Genomic DNA, 18823 nt, shown 5'->3' with positions numbered 1-18823 from the left:
TTTCCCCATGCCAAAGCACACCACCCTGCACAGAACTACATTACTCACCAGCTGCTGCTCTGCATACATTAAGGTCTCTTTTTCATTAAGCAAAGATCAAGAGGACAAACATGTATTAATACTGGAGAGAGCTGCCTGGAACATTGTTGGCTGTCATATTGCCATGCCAAATGCTGGTGCAAGCTATAACCTTGCTATGCTAAGAGTGGATTCTCCAAGGACTACTGCTTGGGAGCTTATCTTTAGAACTACTCTAGGCTGCCTGAACATGTTTTCATTCACAACCCTAAGAGCCTGATCCTGCCTCTACTGAAATCAAAGGAAGCTTTGCCACTAAATGCAAGAAGAGCAGGCCTTTCACATTTTCCAGCTTCCTTCCAATCTACCACAAATAATGGATCAAATTCAGCATTGGACACCACTTTGTTGAAGCCAATGGACCTGTACTTCCTTACAGTGGGGTTGAAATAGCTCAGCAGCTATTGGATACTCCACTTTTCTGCCCACTCCAATGCACAGATTAATGGTGTTCATGCCATGATGCCATTTGCCTAGCTGGGAAAATAGCTATTAAATCACAACACTGCCAAACCTGAAATTCTGCTGTCAAGAGCTAGTGTGGTACCCACAGGGCTTGTCTGCACTTGCTGGGAGATTGATGCTCTGAAGATCAATCACCTGGGAGCTGATTTAGCGGGTCTAGTAAGGACGCGCTAAATCAATCACTGATCATGCTCCCATTAACTCCAGTACTCCACTAGGTCACAAGAAGTAAAGGAAGTCAATGGGAGAGTTCCTCCTGTTGACCTGCCCCTTCTCCTCCCCTCCCCCCCACACACCATACTTACTTAAGTTAATTCCACCTATGCTATTCAAATCACTGGAGTTGCATATCTTAGTTTGACTTTGCCCCCTAGTGTAGACCTGGTCATGGTAACAAAACCCCCAGGTTGGAAAAATCCTCATCCTCAATTGCTGGGCTGGCAAAGGCAGTCTGCTCTAACCACTATGCACTTCTAGCTATAGCTGTTTCACATTTAAGGGAGATTTTTCACCTGAGGACCTCTGTTCTGTATGCTTGACATAGCCAGATGGTTTGCTCTCTGAACAACTCCATTTGTTTCCCCCTGTTAAGATTAGCTGATGAATTTCTGACAGTGAAGTTTCCATGGGATGTTTGTTTGCAGAAAGCTTTTGTGTAACTCACAGCTTGTGATGACTCCACAAGATTCCTTCTCCAACCATGCAAATTCATCTATTGCCCAGCATGCTAGCACATGCTTCTAGCCCATAGTTCAGACAAACAATTTGCTACTCGTACTATGCTCTGTTATTTGTGGGCAAAATGATTCAAGTGGGGCTGTACTTCTGTATCCCTTGCAAGCACCCCAAGCCTAAAGATGAAGAGGGCACTGTATTTGGGGATAAATAACCAGTTACAAGAAATTATTATGCAAAATGGTGACTGGGCTCAAAGGGAAATAACATCTCTTTCACGGAGAACTATTTACAAATAGAATCCAGTCCAGAAAAATCCAGTCACTGTGTGGGAGCAAGAGCCTTCTCCTCTGCAACTCCTACCATCTAGAACGATCTCCTTGTGTCTCCCCATCACATTGACTTTGTACTCTTTTCAAATACCAGTGGAGGACACATCAGGCTTTTCTACAGTCAGGAGTTATTCTGAAATAACTCCTATTATTTCAAAATAACAAGGTGAGTGTCCACTCTACTAAGTCCATTAATTCAAAATAAAGGGCTTATTATTTTGAAATAATAACTCCAGCTTGTGAAAAGGAATAGCACTATTTTGAATTTGTTATTTTGGGAGCTATTAGTTTGAAATAACTTATTTTGAAATAACTCTCTAGTGTAGACATGCCCATCCTTCCTTCCTTGTCTCTGCTTCTTAATTTTTCTCTCCCCCTGTTAATTACTCAGCCCTACAAAGCATTGAGAGATGCTAAAGTACAATTTGTACAGAGGAGGGTATATAAAACACCTGTAGTAATAGGCTGTATTCTATCAATTAGCATTGTAAGATTTACGGTTTGAGAGGGTCTTGGTGAATATGATGAAGGAGCAGAAACGATATAATCCATATTAAAAAAAATAGCACCTACAACTCCCCACCAGAACGTCAGGTCAGCTTTCTGAGGGAAGACCGTTGATGGTCTAGTCATGTGCATTAAAGCTTCCACTGAGGCTTTGAGAGTGGTAGGATCACGTTCTGGTGTGTCTCCCTGTGTAACGTCAGGTAAAGTTACTTAGCCTCTCTGTTCAATCGGGTAATAACACTACCTAGTCCATAGGTGGAAAAATCATTAAAGAGCAAGAAGTACTCAGGTAAGTGGAGCTAGATAAGTGCCTATATAACTAGGTAAGTTCTGGATGTGCTTATATACTTTTAAGAGGCACAACCATAGATTCTCATTAGATCTGGAGAATAAACTGTGCAAAAAATATTGCTAAGATCCTTTATAAGTCAGTTAAATATATCCCAGCAAAAATATTCTTCTTTTTCTGTATGTAACCTTTCTTCCAGGTGGAGCCAGCAGCAGCCAGGGCCAGGTTCAATATCTAGGGGTTCCTCTCCATCCATCCAACACAGAACTGGCTCAAGACCCAACCCAATAACCTGAAAAATTCACACACCACCCTTGGGTGCCTCTGAGAGGCAATGCTTCCCCACCCGCAAGCACAGAGTCTGAGCATAGAAAAGAAACATTCAATAAAAGAGAGAGAAGTAAGTTGGCATTAATTTGAGAAAATATATAAACAAAAACCATGAGTAAACATTTCACCCCAAGTAGATTGGGAAGTGTCCTTTTCCTCTCAGGTTCTTTTGTCAACAACCTAAATGTCCCTTTTCGTGCCCAACCCTTCTCTGCACCCCATTCACAGTTGCTGAGCTTGGTCAGATCAGACCCAGAGTATAGTTAGACTGTGTGTGGGGGACGGGGGTTCGGGATAAAACTATGCTGCGTCCAGGGAACATGTTTGCTCTTCCGCTTTTTTCTGTGGAAGAGCAAACGCGCTCTTTCAAAAGCCCCTGCATTCCTCGTTGCACAAGAGAGAAGGGGGCTTTCAAAGGAGGGGTTTTTTTTTCCAAAATTTGGCCCAGTCCAAATGGGCCAAATTTCAGAAAAGCCTCTTTCGACAAAAGTATAGGAAAAAGATACACAAAATGCGCTCTGCATTTTGCGTATCTTTTTCCGATAGATCCTCGCAGTCTAGACGTATCCCCAGAGTTAAGAGGTGCAGCCACAGAGTTCACCTCCTATCCTGCATGGGGGGGGGAGTAAAGAGGCATCTTTCTCACTCCGCTGGTCACTCACCATCTGCCTTCTCAGTGCTCTCTGCACAGCCCAGCTGGCTAGTCAATATGTCTCACTGCCATTGCCCTACTGGCCACTCATTGTGCCTCCACCGCTCTGCTGGCCGCTCATCACATCTTTCTGCCACGACCCTGCTGTCTTACAATTCATCTGCTGTCATCCACTTCTTGGCTGTGATTTTTGCCTGTCAGTCTCAAATGATTTCAGTTCCCATTGATTTCAACTCTTAGCAAGCAGGGTAGAAGTAAAACAACTTCAATACAATTAACATTATTAAAAGAGGCACCTAATGATGCTTATTTAGCTCCATTCTTTGAACAATGGGGGGTAAAACCAGTCAAACCAATCCAGGCAGGGACTTCATATAGAGACTCCTAACCAGAATAATCTTCCCTTACACTTCATGGGGCTCTGAAAGTCAAGGCCCTGCATTAGCAAGATTATTTCTGCTAACGGTGAGCCCTTCCATTAGGAACGAGTTAGCACGGTCCTATTTTTCTTTATTCCCACAAAATTACAAACATTGGTAATCATGTAGTAGCTATCCCTGCCTTTAATATAAATATAGCTGGTGTTGGGTCACAAATTAATTTGATTACAATGAGCAAAATACCACTCCATCTGCTGAGTATCTAACAAATCTAAACAAAGCCGGAGCAAATTGTATTTACATAGACACACCCAGGATCTCTCTCCACTTCCAGCTAACTCTAAGAGACACATTCCTTCAGATCCTGCTTACATCTACAGCAAATCATCCAAGCATAGTTTGAATGCTCATTATAACACAAACTTGAACCTGGGACCACAGGCACAAAAACAAAAGCCTGTACCAATTAAAATAAAGGAAGAACTCTAGTAGCCAGCAGCATTAGTAAGCTGTTATCCTTCATGGAGGATTAGCAGTTAAAGGGGACAATAACACATCTTTGACAAATATGTATGTGTGCTACGCACAATTCCTGTAGCTGCTCCATGCACAGAGAAAATCTAGTATTCAAAAAAGAGAATTGCTGTTTGGAAACTGAAAGAGGAGAATTTTGGTCTTAAAGTACAAAATGAAAGAAAGCAGCTCTGCTCCTCATACTGGCGACCAAACACAAGCTTGTTCAAAAAAATTTCTTTGGCTTGGTTTAGTTTTTGTTCTAAAGCACTAGTATGTTTCTAAATTATGGTGAATTCAGCTTCTCTCCAGATATGAAACCTTACAACAGATGGGAACAAAGGAACCTAGACTGTATAGTGCAGTTCCTTTTTATGACTTCTTTTTTATTAGGTTTTGAAATATATGCAGTACAACAAAAGCATTTAGTTAAAGTAAAACAGTAGTTAGTGTTAAAATAGGCCATAAAACATGCTATAAGGCTCACATTTCATTTAAGATTTAATAAACATACAGGCAATGCAAAGCTTTGGAGGGTTTTCTATTAATATGAACTATTATTTATTGTTTGTCAAGGGAGAATTCTTCACTGAGTGTTTCAGAACATATCCTCCATCAAAAAAGCAAGAAAAATTCCAAGTTTTTGTTTTCAAAAGACACAGTCTAGTAGTTTAATATGATACATTTTTTAAAAAATAATTAAAATTTAAAGTTGCACAAAGCCTATAATAACTTGAATAGAAATGCTATGAAATATACTTTAAAAATAAGTACATATACGCAATTTCCTCATTCTCCACAGCATTTAAATATTCACCTGCAGTGATCGAAGCTCAAATACAAAATTTTTGTCATGGGGCATGAAGAGCAGAAAATAAATTTGACTAGAAACAGAAACTGGCACAGACTAGTCTATTTCACGGTCCAAGCTAAGTGAAATGAATAGCATAAAGGAACATGGTGATAAATAAATCAGAGTTTTAAAATTATTTTAGTTCTATTACTCTAAGAAAGGATTTTGTTTAATTTATTATTTTATTCTTGATGCCGTCACTTTAATGTTTCATTGCAAGGTCTAATTCTCAGGGTGCCTTCTTAATCTTGGTGCAGTAAAATGTGCTCTCACACCCATGCAAACACACACTGACCCCATCTATGAAATCACTGATTAGCATTTGGGTACTAACCACCAGATTTACAGACCCCCCCAGGTGAATCAGTTACTTCAGGTGTGCATATATAAATTCTGGGTATGCACATGCACAAAGAGACACGTTAGGACTATGCCCAGCAAATCTAATCCATGAACTATTGTAGCTGGGGAGACAGAGAAACAAAATAACATGGGATTCCTCTTTTGTTAAGCCACATGCAGACTTCACAACATGTATGTTTTAACATCAGGACCAATATTCTTATTAATCAACCTATTGTCACCAGCAACTTCTCATGAGGACTTAACAAGGTTTGAAAGCTACTACTAAGCATCTCAGAGGGGTAGCCCTGTTAGTCTGTAACTTTAAAAACGGTGAGTAGTCCTGTGGTACCTTAGGGCATGTCTACACTACCTACAGAGGGTACATCTAGACTGCAGAGTTTTTCCAGGATACTGGAGGTATTCCGGAAAATCTCTGCCACGTCCAAGGAACACATCTGCTCTTCCAAAAAAAATTTTGGAAGAGCAGCCGTGGATTTTTTAGCATCTCTGTAAACCTTGTTTTACAAGGGAGAAGGGATGTTCCGAAAAAGGGGTTTTTTCCGACATTTGGCCCAGTGTAGATGGGCCAAATGTCGGAAAAACCTCTTCTGAATAAAGAAGCAGTTTGCAATTTGCGTATCTTTTTCTGGAAGAACTGTTAGTCTAGACACAAAATAACTCCTGTTATTTTGAAATAACAAGGTGAATGTCCACACAGCAAGCCTGTTATTTTGAAATTATTTTGTAGTAATGGGCTTGTTATTTCAAAATAATAACCCATCATTCTATAAGGAATAATACCTATTTTGAAATTGTTCTTGCAAAATAGGGTTAGTGTGGATGTTCAGCTGCTGTTAATTCAAAATAACTACTCCCCAGAGTAATTCAAAGTAATTACTCCCCAGTGCTTCCTGGAGCTCTAAATTGAGATAGCACATCCACATTAGGGGAGTCTGCCTCAGACTAATTTCGAGGCTTCCCTGTAGCGTAGATGCGCTATTTTGAAATAGTTACTTCAGGAGTTATTATTTCAAAATAACTTATTTTGAAAAAACCTGTCAGTGTAGACATAGCCTTAAGTGACTAACAAGTATACATATATAGTATCATGAGCTTTCATGGGCAAAATCTGCTTCTTCAGATGAGACGATTTTGAGTGGAGAAAAAAAAGGGGGACTCTCAGAATAAGAAGGGAAAGAAAGAAAGAAAAAAACCCTGTCATTATAATCCCGGTGCTAATGAGGCTAATTGAGTGGGCTGTAAGTGTCCCATACTTACCTTTTGATGTCAATAGGATGTTGAATATAAGGAAAGATGGTTTTATATGTTAACCAGTTCAAGTCTTTGTTCAGCCAAGGAAGACAGTGTCAAATTTGCATATGAAGGTAAATTCTGCACTCTCTCTCTCTGTAGTTGGCTTGTGAAATTCCTTTGTAGAAGAACGGCTACTTTTAAGTCCATAAATGAGTGCCCAGGCAGGTTAAAATGTTCCCCTACAGGACTCTGTGTATTACCATTTCTAATATCTGTTTTGTGTCCATTAATCCTTTGTCACAAAGACTGTCCAGTTTGGCCAAAATACATGGAAGAGGGGCATTGCTGGCACTTGATGGCAATATCACAGTGTGCAGTTGTGTGAGCTTATGTGGTTAGGTCCTGTGATGGTGTCGCTAATATACATGGGTACGTCTACACTAGCCCCCTAGTTCGGACTAGGGAGGCTAATAAGGGCAACCGAAATTGCTAATGAAGCACGGGATTTAAATATCCCACGCTTGATTAGCATATTCCTGGCCAGTCGCCATTTTGGAAACTGACTAGCCCAAAGTAACTGACCGCGTCTACACACGGCAGAGAAGCGGGATTCCAAGATAAACCCCTTAGTTAGAATTAACTGTTACTCCTCGTGGAATGAGGTTTAACAGTTAATTCAAAGTAAGGGGTTTATCTTGGAATCCCGCTTCTCTGCCGCATGTAGACGCGGGCAGTTACTTCGGGCTAGTCAGTTTCCAAAATGGCGACCGGCCGGGAATATGCTAATCAAGCGCGGGATATTTAAATCCCGTGCTTCATTAGCAATTTCAGTTGCCCTCATTAGCCTCCCTAGTTCGAACTAGGGGGCTAGTGTAGACATACCCCATGAGTGGATAGAGTTGGTAACGGTGTTTATTGCAGAGGTAAATTGCTCGGTGAGTATATTTGAGGTGTTATGTGTGGCTGCTAGAAAGAATTTGCTTCAGGTTTGCAGCTTGTAGAGGCATGTTTACACTACAGAGTTATTTCAAAATAACTCCTATTACTTTGAAATAACAAGGTGAGCATCCACACAGCAAGCCTGTTATTTTGAAATTGTTTTGTTATATAGCACTTTTTATTTCAAAATAATAGCCCCTCATTCTACAAGGAATAACGCCTATTTTGAAGTATCAGAGGGGTAGCCGTGTTAGTCTGGATCTGCAAAAGCGACAAGGAGTCCTGTGGCACCTTATAGACCAATAGATGTAGTCTGTAGTCTACATCTGTTAGTCTATAAGGTGCCACAGGACTCTTTGTCGCCTATTTTGAAACTGCTATTTCGAAATAGGGTTAGTGTGGTTGCTCAGCTGCTGTTATTTTGAAACAACTACTCCTCAGAGTCATTCAAAGTAATGACTCCCCAGTGCTTCCTGGGGCTCTGCATTGAGGTAGTATATCCACATTTAGGGTATGCCTACACTGCGGGCTAAAGTAGATTTAATATATGCAACTTCAGCTATGTTAATTGAGTAGCTGAAGTCAAAGTACCTTAACTCAGCTTTTGGCACTATCTACGCAGCAGGAAGTTGAAGGGTGAACACTCTTCCTTCAACTTCCCTTCTTCTTTGTGAAATGAGGATGGTTACAGAAGTTGGAGTAAGAAGCCCATTATTTTGAAATTATTTTGAAATAATGGGCTTGCTGTGTAGACGCTCACTGTTATTTTAAAATAACATGAGTTATTTCAAAATAAGCGTTCAGTGTAGACATAGCCTGCGTCAGACTAATTTTGAGGCTTCACTGTAGTGTGGACGTGCTATTTTGAAATAGTTATTTCTGGAGTTATTATTTTAAAATAACTTATTTCAAAATAACCTAGTAGTGTAGACATCGCCTAGGGGAGGATTGGCCTGTCTCCCAAGGCCTGTGAGATTGAGGGATTGTTTTCCAGGACAGGTTGTAGATGGTCAATGATGCGCTGGAGGGGTTTAAGATGGGAGCTGTAGGTGATGGCTAGTGGTGTTCTGTTATTTTCCTTGCTGGGCCTGTCTTGAAGAAGGAAATTCCTGGGCATTCAGAGCTTCAGCATTGGCAAATTTTAATGTTCACACACTTAAAGGAAATAAAGACATAAACTAATTACATCTTGCAGGTGCCAATGGACACTGCCTGAAGAATATCAAACCCAGGTAACAAGAGATGCTCTTGCTTAGAGTTAACAGTATACTCAAATGTATATATCTAATAGAATCTGCAGAAAAACACAAGTCTCTGCCCTATGAAATAAAGGACAAACTCCAATAGCCAGTAGTATTAGTTGGTTGTTACCCTCTGATGGCCATTTCTCCTCCCTTTTCCACAAACCGTTCTGGTGAGAAGGATGTGGGCTCCTGAGGGAAGGACAAGAGAGCTCTGCTTGTTTCCTGTAGCAGTTCTAACTGGTTGTTTACACCCCAGGAGGTTAGAGGTGGAAGAGCGGACAGCAAACACTCAAAGCTTTTTTTGTCAGGATTGCTTCTGCTTTCGACCAGATGTGCTGTAGGCCCTGGTCATCTCTTCTAGCACTTTGTAGAGCTGGGCTAAATCCTTACACAAGGAAGAGTTGTTTTTCATCCTGAACAGCATATTTGTGTTCTAATGTCAAACATACTTTGTCATTTCTTTATTGGGACAGTATTCCCCAACACCATTTGGCTTAAACTGAATGTAAGAGCAGGACAGAGAAACTCACAGAATTGAAGCCAGGAGGGACATTAGATCATGTAACCCGAGTGCCAGTTCATTACATTTCATACAGTTATGGAGCCCTACAGCTTGGATTTGACTAAAGCATACCATACAGAAAAGCAAGATGGAGAATCCACCACTTCCCTTGGTGGTTTATTCCAATGGTTAATCAGCTTCACTGCTAACTAATTGTGTCTAATTTTATAATTAAAATTTGTCTGGATTCAGCTTCCAATCCTTGGTTTTATTCTCCCAGACCTTTCTCTGCTAAATTGAATAGCCCATTCATGCATGGCCATTTTCTGTCCATGCTTACACACTGTGATCAACTCACCTTTTAGTTTCCTTTTAAATAAGATAAAGTTCTTTGAGGCCTTCACTGTAAGGCATTTACTCCAGCCCTGGAATCATTTTGGTGAGTCTTTTCTGCCCTCTCTCCAATTTTTCAACATCCCTTTATAAATGTGGACACCAGAACTGGATGCTGTATTTTGGTTTCAGTCTTTCAATGGCATACAAAGGTAAAATCGCCTGGCTCCTATTTGCCATTTCCTGCTTATACACATCTGGATTGCATTTGCCATTTTGTATTATATATGCATAAGCATTGCATTGGAAGCAATGGTCAGGGGCTTATCCATTGTAACTTAGAGACTTTAAGGTCCCAGAGGACCACCATTACCATTGAATCTTTTTCTTGGTCACCACTTCCCAGGATAGAGCCTCTCATTCTGTGTCTAGGACTATGCCTACACTGGCGGGTTCTTGCACAAGAACACGTTCACACTGCCATGTCCAAGATGTGCTTTTGTGCAAGAGCGCCCATGGCAGTGTGGACGTTCTCTTGCGCAAGAAAGCTATGATGGCCATTTTAGCCATAGGGCTTTCTTGCACAAGAAACCCCTGCTGAGGGTCCACACTGACCTCTTGTGCAACAGCTCTTGTGCAAGAGGGCTTACACCTGTTAGAAAAGAGAATAGCTCTTTCACAAGAAGCCCTCTCTTACCGCACTGAACTGTAAATCTTCTTGCGCAAGAGCAGGTAGGCAGTGTGGATGTTTTCAAGAAGAACCGCCATTATTCCTCAATAACCCACCAGTGTAGACGTAGCCCTGATGTTTAACTATACCTTTAGCTCTGCTCAAAGGAGAGTGATACATATCCAGACTAGAGAGGAGTGATAGAGATGGAAAAGAGAATAGTAGAGACACACATCACAGCTGATTGCAGGAAAGTCAAAGTACAGATGAGGGGCAATTGTCTGGATGCTTCAGCAGCTGAGTTTTCAGGCAGGGTGCATTCCTGGCACACTCAGGGCTCTATCTCATGGGGAATCTGGCATGTTCAAAGGCATAGGACAGGCCTGACAATCTTCCTTCTCCCATTATCTACAATCTACCAATGAGACCCAGACCAGCTGTTCTCTGGTTGTCAAGACCAAATGTAGAAATCGAAGAGAAACATACTCTTCTCCCTATCCTTGATTCCAGAGGGTTTAGAAAATGCAAACACTCTGAATGCATACCTGCTTAAACCAACACTCTGAATCACTTTTCTACTGAATATATATTGTTAATTAGAATGCTGGCATATTCCTGACTACAGGTCAAATGAATGCATAAGAGGATCTATGCACTCTTAGTGCTTGGGAATTTCTGCTTGCCTAAATGCAGCCTGTAAAGAGTTAACTAGCTCTATGAGTCCTTCACACCCCCTGAACAGAATTCATTTGTCAAAAAGAAAACAGACTAAGAAACTATTTTAGATTTCCTCTGATACCCATTTAATTCTTGGGGTTTTTTTCTCTGACACTTGCAGCCCGCTGGTGCCAATTATGTAGGTTATATTTCTGCCAGCTTTGCTGTGATATTGTCTTTAATAATTCATATGAACATGTTTAATATGCTTATGTGATGCTGTGTGTGCATGTGTGTGTTGTGTCTTTCCCATTTTAGAGGCCATCTAGGCATGGAGATCCTTTATAAGATGCTTCAGCTGGGAGATGAAGTTGTCATTGCAAGTTTAATGAAGAAGGGGAAATTTAACCCAGAGAGAGTCCGCAGTAATATGATTTGCTTAAATATCCGTATCGAGAAAGGTGTCATTTCTTGGCAGGGTGAACAGAAGTTTCAGTGAAGCAAATTTGGGTCCATTGAACCAAACTCCTGCTTTGTGAGTTACAGCAGAGCAGAAAAGAAGAGTACCTACAGAGGGGAAAACACATATGCATGACTTGCATTTGTCTCAGAAGATTGTGAAGGGGATGTGTCTCAGGTCAGTCTAATAGTCAGCTGGCCTACTGGTCAGGCAGAGACTTCACTGTTCTTTTCAGTCTGCCCATCTTAAAGGGGCCCTGCCAGGCCAAATGAGACAGGCCTCCATCGCTGCTGTGGGTACTATGCCATGAAGAAAACAAAATCCTCTTCCCTACCTCTTGGGATTTTGTCACAACAAAGAGTAGGGGAAACAAAGGAGAGGATTGCAAGCTCTCCCTCTCTATCAGGTCCCAAAAGTGGTGTTGGAACATTTTTAAGAGTGGGGGTGCTGACATAGCCCCCTTTCCTCTGTCCTACCCTCCCCCAGCCTGGCAACAGAGCCCCTAGTGCATGGGGCTGAAGCAGAGACCACATCCCATGTGCACATTTGGCAGCCAGGACTCTAGGCCCAGAGCCAGCAGCAGAGCCCCCAGCACACATGGCCAGCAGCAGAGCCCCAGGAGTGCAGGGCGACCTCTGGATCCCTGGGAGCAGGGCCGGCAGCAGAGCCTGCAGCTGCAGGGAGGCCACTGGGACCCTGGGTGCTAGGTTGGGATCCCAGACATGCTGTAGCACCCATCTCACCCCTAATTCCTGCACTTGTGGGTCCCAAGCCCAGGCTATAAAGTGATGTTACAGTGTCTGGATTAATCATTGGTCAACCCCAATTTACAATCCCCACCAGCTGTTTCCTACCAGGCTGTGGCTCCTGCATTTCAAATGGAGTCTAAGGAGGCAACACAGTGAAAATAAGAATGACCATTCCTCAGTAGTGATGCTGTATGTGTTGTGTCTTTCCCATTTAAGAGGCCATCTTAAACACAATACAACACAATACAACAGTTCAAGGGAGAAAGTGAAGAAGATTGCATCCAGTAGAAATTGAAGAGGCGGGAGAGAATAGATAAGTAGAAATTAATTATCTGAATTGGAAGATAGCCAGGAGAGTTAACACCCCTGCTTTTACGTAAAGAGCACTGGGATCTTTAATCACCAAGTCATCAGGATCCTGCTTTTACATATTATCCTAAAGACAGCACCTCCAGCAACACAGCATCCCCAACAAAATGCCAGGTCACAGGTTTAGCAATGATTTCCACAGAAGAATGACCCTCACTAAGTCACCAGCAACACTTCTGGAAGTCTATTGACTTTTCCTTAGGTCTCTCATACTGAGGCCCCACTGAGCTGTTGAGATCTAACACAGTTAGACTATGTCTACACTGCAGGCTTTTTGCGCAAGAACACTTGCACAAAAACTTGCAGAGTGTCTACACTGCACACACGTTCTTGAGCAAATAAATTTACAGTAAAGCATCGGAAAATAGAGCTTCTTGCGCAAGTTATTCCTCTCCCCATGAGGAATAAGCCCTCTTGTGCAAGAGCCCTTCCACAAGAAGGCAGTGTAGACGGGCAACAGGTGTTTCTTGTGCAAGAAAGCCCTATGGCCAAAATGGCTATCAGAGCTTTCTTGCGCAAGAGAGCGTCCACACTGCCATGGATGCTCTTGCGCAAAAGCACATCTCTTCCACAAAAGCACATGGCAGTGTGGACGCACTCTTGTGGAAGACCTTTTGCACAAGAACTCTTGTGTAAAACAGTTCTTGCGCAAGAAGCCTGCTGTGGAGATGTAGCCTTAAGGTATGTCTATGCTGCAATGCTATTTTGGGTTTCCAGAGGTATCCTGAAATAACTACCCCGCGTCTTTAGAATGCGTCTGCTATTTCGCAATATAGGGGACACACTGTTCCGCCATCCCTGAAACCTCATTCTACGAGGAGTAAAGGATGGCTCAAAATAGCGTTTTATTTTGAAATTTGGTGCTGTGTAGACAATGCAAAATTTTGAAATATCCTATTTTGAAATAGACTCGAAATAAGCAAATTGCATATATTATTTCGAATTTTGGGTGCTGTGTAAACACACCCTTACAGTCCAAGATGGTAGAAGCAGACTCAGCAGCTTTCACACTATCCCCTCAATGTGCCACAGCATTTTAGTAAATCAAAATGAAATGTGCGTTTAGGAACCTAAAGAATCAAGTTGCCAAAAATGGGACTCAACTCTGCAATACCCCTTCCTTGCTCAAGTAATTCTCATTCATCCATCTGAATTAGGCCTTTGATCTTGCTGGCCTCAACAGCTGATAAAACTAGGACTCAGAATTCATCATCTCTGTCATGTGTCTCTCTTCATCCATCGTAAGGATTATTTTTAGACTTTTTCTCTGAGCCAAAAGGTAAGGAGACAATAATTTCCTTTGAGGCTGTAGCCAGCTGGCCTAATACAAAACCATTTAGTGGTCATTTCAAAAGAGGTAAAGAAAAGAGACTATCCTAAAAAGCTTCCTTGACAAGAGATATTTGGGAGTAAGAGCGGGCATGGATGTGCCACTATCAGATAAAAATTAAGAGCCATATATTATATAGCTGGCGATAAAATCCATGATATGCTCCTACTTCACCTCCAGTGTATTTGATTCTTCTCTAAGGCACAAAGTTACTCTCACAAAGAATCACTTTCATGGCAGGAGAAGGGCGAGAAAGAGATTTTTTTTGTCTTCAGAAAGAAGCTGTCTCTGCTTTTGAACTACTTCTCTCAACACTGATAAAATAGACCTTTCATCCACCTTTAAGTGTATCCATTTTAAGATAGAGTCAGTCAACTTTTCAAACTTAACACAACTCCATCAAAACTGTGTTGGCCTTGAAAATTGCATACAACCAGGATTTGAGCTAAGATTTGAAAGAATAAAAAATATGAAAAAAGTTCTCCAGCTCTTTATATATCCCTCGTAGCAAGTGTTCAGGCACCACCCTAACCCTAAGTCTAATCCTTTCTGGGAAAGACAATACAGCATGCCTAATCATTCAGGGCTTCTCTGTTTGGGGACATGAAGGAAAGTTAATCCAAATTAACTAATGGTGTGATATGGAGTGGGTTAAAACACATTACACCTCTGTGTGAACAACCTCATTCAGAATTAAAGTAACTTTAATTCGGTTATCTTTATTTGCTTCCAAAGTGAATTCATTTTAACTGAATTAAGGCCATTTTAGATCTAAATAATAGCATTCACACGGGGATTTGGCGAGTTTGAACTAATGCACTTTAAAAAGTAATTTGGTTAATTTTCTTGACTGCCCCTGTGTAGGCAAACTATCAGACTAGTGGTACTAGGGAAAGACTACATAAACCCTCATTCATACAAGTAGCCCTGATACAAAGAGTCTTATTGACTTAAATGGGACTCCTTGCATGAGTAAAGACCAATGGTGAAAGGTGTTGGATAGCAAATGGGGTCAAAGACTTCTGTTTTCCCCAGATCCGGACATTGAGAGTGTAAATTGTCCTGAAGGGACCCCAGTATAAAGAAATCAGTTTTAGCAGGAGAGAAGCAGAGTTTGGTCTCTATCTAATCAGTCTTTGGCCTATTAGTTGAGAAATGTCAATGGTGCAAATTTAAATGATATATTTTGGGCATGGAAACTGTCACTTAGAAGCTGGACTGGAGCCCCATCCCTGTCACATAGGTTACCAAAACACAACTCAGTGAATCCTGGATACGTTCAACTTGATTCTTCTCTCTAATTCTAGTTTTATACCAGTTTAACTAAATGGCATCTATGGCATTTCTCCTATTTTACATTAATGCAAGAAAAGACTCAGGATCATTAAGTCTTTGCACTGCTACTTCATCCCATTTTCCAACACTGATCTCCTGAGACATCCACTCCCAACATGCTGGGCCACAAATCAAATTCGTCCTAATCTTTTTTCTCTTTTGTAATGAGCATTTTATAGGAAAGAAAAGAAAAATATTATAGGCATGCATAGTGACTGAGCTGCACAACCACATGTAACTTTGAGATGTAATGTTGCAATATCAGATTATGAATATAATAGCCCAGGATATCTCATCTCATAAAGTCATTTCTTGATGGTACTCTGGAGAGACAGTAGAGACATATGTTCTCTTGGAGGGTTTGGAGATATTGCTGCTGAAAGTGGATACAGCTTTCAGCCCTTCATAACTCTTCTGAGCCCAGTATTTTCTGATGTGTAGGCTACAGCATGCTTTCATGTGAGGAGAACTGTCACCAGAAAAACAAATAAATAAACAAAAAAACATGTTAAGGTACAGAAAGTGGGGAGAGATAAAAGATCTATCCAATTTTGGGGTGTTGTCATCTCTCCTGTCCCAGTTAGAACAGGGGTGGGCAAAAGAGCCTCTTCGGGCTGGATCCAGCCCGCCAAGTGAGTGAATTTGGTCCGCAGAGGCCCTGCAGCTCCCCTGCCCCCAGTCCAATTAGGGCACCTAACGGTAACACAGTGGATGTGGGGAGGCAAAGGCACTGCCTCACCCCCAGACCAATCATTATCTGGGGTTGGGAAACATGAAAGTATCTTGACCCCACCCCTTCTGCTTTATGCCCCACCCCTTCCTGTGTGGCCTGGGGACACTTAAAAAAATTCCAAATTGGCCCCTGGCGCAAAATTATTGCCCATCACTGAGTTAGAAAGATCTAATTTGAGGGGACACTTAAGGAATGAAGTTTGAAATCTAAGTCAAAGACAGCCTTTGGAGTTGCTTGGTGTCTGTTAGTCAAATGAACCTAAATTCCAGCTAGTCATTTTGTGCACAACTGTGACTGAACTAAATGGTTGTAAACAGCCAGATGCCAACAGGACTGCTACATTAGCATCTACTGCCATCTAGCAGTAGATCAAAATAGATATCTACATAAATGTAATTAAAACTATTCAAAAGCATAAGAAAGGAAAACAATATACCAGTGGGCCATTTCCTCAGCTCTGTTAAGCTATGTGCTGCTCTGATAATGCAAAGCAGGTGAGATTTCTTTTAGTGCAGATTAATCCTTTAGTGGTGGAAAGCTGGCTTGGCCAACTCATTCCACACCCCTTCATAGCATCCCCCACCCAGCAGAGGTGTTGTGGCTGAGGAAAAGTGGGCATATGCCCTTGCACTTTAGTGATCTCCAACTTTCAGAACTGTGCATAAATGCTGTATATCACAAAGCATCCCTAAAGCTGTCCTATTCTCTCTCACTTTTGGGGGCCCAGGTACCCAAACATCAGGGAGCAAGAAGTCACCTTTGCAACATTCCCATAGAGGCTGCACAGGTTGTCAAATGTCCAGTTCTGGGGATCTGACTCGTATCTCGCTCCATACTATTGCTTGCTTGGCTGAGAGAACAGAACATGTGAGTTTAATTTGTTCACTTCGAATTCTAATATCAATAACAATTAAACAAAGATGATTACTGATCACCATTGCACCCTGGAGGCCTCAATCAGTATCAGGCCCTCACTGTGTCAGAGTCCCTACCCCTTGCAATAGATGCAAAATCTTACACAGTGTATTGTGTGCAATCCTGTTGAAGTCAATGAGACATCTCACAGTGCATAACATTAAACATATGAATAAGTCTTCGCAGGACTGAGGCTAAAGAAGACTATCATGCCAATTTTTTAATTTTGCTTTCTATAACATTACAGAATTTCCCCTATGTTTCAAAATGATTTCACTGAGTGGAGCTGAGTTAAGTAATTTAGTGATATTTTATGATTTACACATTGACTTTGTAAATTTTCATTTGTTCCTAATGATTATTATGAATGCTTTGCATATATACCATGCCCAAGTAGCTTTGCAAGCATTAATTAATTCTCATAATACTCATGTGAGCTAGTAAGCTTGATTAAGCACAGATGAGCAAACTGAAACGCAGGAGAAATTAAAGAGCATGACCAAAGTCATGCAGTGAGTCAGTAGCAGAGTGAATATCCACAAGTCTTGACTCACAGTCCCTTGCCATCATCATTTCCTTTTATTCTCCTTACTACTCCAGATCAAATTCTGCCATCAATTATATTTATGCAACTTCATTAAAGCCAATGGGATTTTAGGGATGTAAATGAAAACAGTTTTTGGCCAGTTAAATCTCTGCAGTATTTGTATGCCTCTTTTTATAGACTGTTAAGTTGCAATTACCTTCGTGTTTCAAGCCAAATGTACATCTGATAAAAGCCACTCTGGGTAACATCCATAAGTATGACAAAAATGTTCAACATTAAAAGGTTTTTCAAAATGTGTTTTTAAATCTTCAACCAAAAAGAGCTGCACCATGATGTTATCTTCATAGATTTTCTGTGAGGTTTCTCTCCACATTGGTCTCAAAGAGCTGAAATATTGCTTGTTTTTCGAAAGGCTCTTCAGGCCTCAGTAAGTTGATTCACTCTTTATATCTATATATTACAGTTGCCATCTAGCTGTGTCTGACTTCTCAGTCACACAATCATCTTGAGCATGTCTCCTGTCATCTTTCTGTAGCTCCAGGCCCTTGATTTCCTCTCCCATTTTCCTTCATTTGTGGACAAATTCAACCCTACCTAAAGGTAGGCAAATATCCATCACCTTCAATAGAGCACAGTCTACTTCTATCAGCGCTGAATCTGATCTGTATTCTTCAACATAATTCTGACCAACAAGCCTTTCCTGTCTTCCCTACACATTGGGCGAACTCCTTGCCCCACTGATGTCAATGGCAAAGCTCCCATTGACTTCAAAGGGCAGGATCCAACTCATTGAATTTGATATGTCCTTGGGTTCTGGATGTAGATTGCCAGGGTTGCTGTGATCTATTTACATATCTTTATCTGTCAATCTCATCCACTATCTGTCTTGGCTTCTGTCCTGCTGTGCAGAGAGATAATGGGGACAGATTATGTTTCTTCATTCCAATTTCTTCTTAGGAAGGCTTCCTGCCCACAGACTCAGCTTCTTCAGCTTTTTCAAACGCAACTTTGTGGAAATGCTTGCTGCTCTTAGTGCTTTCCCTATGCAGAACGGAGTAGGCTTTCTGTAGGTGCACTAGTGATTTCCATAGGTACAGGGGGTCATTTCAATAATTCCTCTATGCTTACACTCTGCACAGCTGTTTGTGAACCTTAGGGAGCTAAGGCACTAAATAAAGGTGAGATCACATAAAAAAGGAGTTTTGAAAATTCCCTCTGCCCTTCCACAATAAGGAAAGTTAGCTTGAAAGGGCACAAAATGTAATGGAGGAATAGAATGTTTCCCAGTGCATGACAGGAATAAAGAGGGATGACACACAGTTATCTTTGTGTTGCATTCTGATCAGTCAGACAGCAGAGATAGCATG

The 18823-nt window shown here is 41.3% G+C and overlaps 1 protein-coding gene across 5 annotated transcripts in view; it reads left to right on the top strand.

The window, feature by feature from the left end:
• KLHL25 (kelch like family member 25) overlaps positions 1-18823 on the top strand; it is a 147475-nt gene that overhangs the window by 60219 nt on the left and 68433 nt on the right. For 2 of the 5 annotated variants that reach the window (XM_075897038.1, XM_075897040.1), the window contains 3 exons: positions 8808-8844; positions 11497-11655; positions 16722-16861. The gene's annotated coding sequence lies outside the window, so the exon portion shown is untranslated. The remainder of the gene's footprint in view (positions 1-8807; positions 8845-11496; positions 11656-16721; positions 16862-18823) is intronic. The other 3 variants (XM_075897039.1, XM_075897041.1, XM_025181727.2) reach the window with 2 other exon arrangements.

Source organism: Pelodiscus sinensis, chromosome 14 (genome assembly GCF_049634645.1).
Source record: "Pelodiscus sinensis isolate JC-2024 chromosome 14, ASM4963464v1, whole genome shotgun sequence".
Lineage (NCBI taxonomy): Eukaryota > Metazoa > Chordata > Testudines > Trionychidae > Pelodiscus > Pelodiscus sinensis.
Note: the sequence above shows the minus strand (reverse complement) of the source record. Positions and strands in the feature narration are given on the sequence as shown.